General features: G+C 26.9%; 1 long non-coding RNA gene across 1 annotated transcript in view; it reads right to left on the reverse strand.

Annotated features, from left to right (window-relative positions):
• Positions 1-3006, reverse strand: part of LOC139425350 (uncharacterized) — a 74004-nt gene that overhangs the window by 15194 nt on the left and 55804 nt on the right. The gene's annotated exons all lie outside the window — the stretch shown is intronic.

Below are 3006 nucleotides of genomic sequence, written 5' to 3' on the forward strand. Positions count from 1 at the left end.
AAAAAAAAAAAAAAAAAAAAAAAAAAAAAAANTACTAAAAAAAAACGAAATAAAAAAGAGCAACATACACGATTATTTTCGTATTTGAATAAATATTTTCCTGGATGCAGAACCTGAGAAAATTTTTTTTGCACCATTGGTATGTTAAATTTCACAGAAACGAAGAAATTAGGTTCTTTTTTTTGCGAAAGAAAAGTATTTTAAACCCATATAAAGTTTTTACGAAAATTGTCCGCAAAAAAAATGACAACTAATATATTTCAGTTTGCGGGCCACAAAAAAAGTATTCGCAGGCCGCCAGTTGCTAGCCACTGTCCTAGACCATTTGAACAGGACTTTTAATAATTATAACAAAGTATATTTTTATGATGAATTAAAGTTCATGTGAGAATGATGGAAAGATGTTTGTCCAATATCTGACAAAAATGTTAAAAATCAAATTTTAACAAACATAATAAATGGCTTAGGGTGTCTTTTGGATCAAGTATCCAGACTCTTAGTGCGAATTGATGATATTATGGATCGCTATATTTATCGGTATATTTAACGAAACAATCTTCTAGCTTATGCAAACCAATTGATGCCACGCTTCAACAAGCCGAGTTACTACTCGGTAACTCAAGCCATTTAAGTACTTGTAAAGCAATGGTGTGAGCGTAGCAATGTTCATGTATTACAGAAGCCAAGACAATCACCAGAATTCATCAAATATAAGAGCTAAACATCGTGTAACAAGACATTAATATTTAAATAAAACCTATTATTCCAAGGTTCGCAACAAAGCGGCATTAAATTCTCGTTGTGTATATCGATAACGTTATTGGTACCAAAGATTTCATGCTGCTGGGATTTCTATAAAAGGTATGGTTAAAAAGAATAAGCAGTTTTATATCATCTTCTAATTGTTATATTAATTTTTCAATTGATGTCGATGAAAATTAATTTGAATTAAATTAAAATTATAAACTGGCCTGAGACTTTTTGAACACTGAAATATTGCAGTTTATTTTTGATTTTGTACTTACAAATATTTATGCATACAATAATAAATAAGTAATAAAGTGATTTTATTTGAATTTGCTTATAGTAATATATAAAATATAAATAATTTGTTTTCCACTCAGTTAAACAGCCAAATGCTGGAAAACGTTATAAGAAATACATTGGCTGGAGACTTTAGCATGCCACTGTATAAATACATTAAACAAAATGACAAAACATAAAATAAGAGCACAATTCAATACAAACCAAGAAAATTACATGTAAAAAAAGGGATAAAAGGAAATAAAAATATTTAAAAAATTTTGATGTAAAAAAATAAAAATAAATTACCTTTGGACGACTGTAGGAATGCTGGATGTTCGATATTTTCACTTTTAATCCATGCAGGAGCATTAGGGGTCACGAATTAATATTTTTAAGGGAGGAAAGAAATACTACCGAAATATGTTGACGAAATATGTTGTTGAAATATGTTGACGAAATATGTCGTTGAAATATGTTGACGAAATATGTTGCTGAAATATGTTGACTATATCATATTTCGAGAGCGGTGTAATGAACAACTTCAAAAATGAGTTTGATTACCTCATGAAACTTATAGTTATATCTTATTATCCCTTTTCGAGTCTTCGTTTTTCCTCTGGCAATCAAATTTGATGTTTTTAGTCCTGCTTTTCTCTATAGTGATTTATTACATTTTCATATAATCTTTTTCCTTTGCTTTAATATTAATTGGTACATATATTAATTAAATATTAATATAAGTACTTTTTAGACTTTCGCAATTAGAGTTTCAGCAAACAGCACACACACAATTAAACTCTTTAGAGTTTCAACAAAGATTCTAAAATTACGCATTAAAGGTGGTCATCACGGAATACTTATTTTGCTTTTGTAACTGCACCAACTACGCTCTTCTGATTCCTATTAACTCTCCCGTAAAACTGTTTCTCCTTAGGAAGAGCTGCAGGCAGAGAAAATAAATATACAACTTTTTATTGAAATTTTTTAAAATGCTAGTCTGAGATCGGACGTTTTAAAATCTTGTTCGGATATTATATATCTCTAACAAAAATAATATAATGGGACCAGAGTGCTAAAAATCAATGTATTCATTCATTTAAGATTTGTGAATATAAATTGCATATTAATAATTGTTTGTAAAAAGGAGAAACATAAGAATTTTAACGTACTTAATACGAAAATATTTTTCTATTTTTAACATAATAAAATTTTATAATAGCTTGTAAAAAAGGAAAACATAGGAATTATAACATACTTTACACAAAAATAGTTTTCTATTTTTAACATAGTAAAATTTTACAATATCTCGAAAAAGGGAAAGATAATAGTTTTAGCATACTTTCCACAAGTTTCTTTCGACTTTTTTAACATAATGAAATTTCTTAATTGTTTGTAAAAGGGGGAAATATAAGGAGTTTCAACATACTTTCAACAAAAATATTTTTCAATTTCTAATGTAATAAAATTTAATAACATTATAAATTATGAACTACCTTCCTTATTAAAGATTTTTTTAAAGCGTAAAAATATCGTCTAACATCCTTTCCTGATAGATTTGACCAATGAATAAATTGAAAAAAGGGAATTAAAAGAGTTATTAAAGACAGAACTAATTAAATGCGTGAAGAAATGTTGCAAGTAATAATTTTGTCGAATGAAATGTCAAATATTTATTTACTGATAAAAAATAACAAATCACAAATGAAATTGTTAAAGGAATTTAGTTTGTATTTATAAACTGAACTATCTGAAGATAATTTTCTTCTTAGTCTTCTTAGTATTTTGTGAATTTGTATTTTTATTTTTCATGCAAATTTAAATTTTTTTTTCTATGGAAAAGACTTTGCTCCTACAGGAGGGAATTTTAGGATAAAAGAATTTGTAGCAAGACGCATATATATATATATATATATAGCAAATTAAAATTTTATATTGTTGTGAAAATACGTAACGAACATCGAGTTTAATTTTATTAGTTTT

This window comes from Parasteatoda tepidariorum, chromosome 4 (genome assembly GCF_043381705.1).
Source record: "Parasteatoda tepidariorum isolate YZ-2023 chromosome 4, CAS_Ptep_4.0, whole genome shotgun sequence".
In the NCBI taxonomy this organism is placed as follows: domain Eukaryota; kingdom Metazoa; phylum Arthropoda; class Arachnida; order Araneae; family Theridiidae; genus Parasteatoda; species Parasteatoda tepidariorum.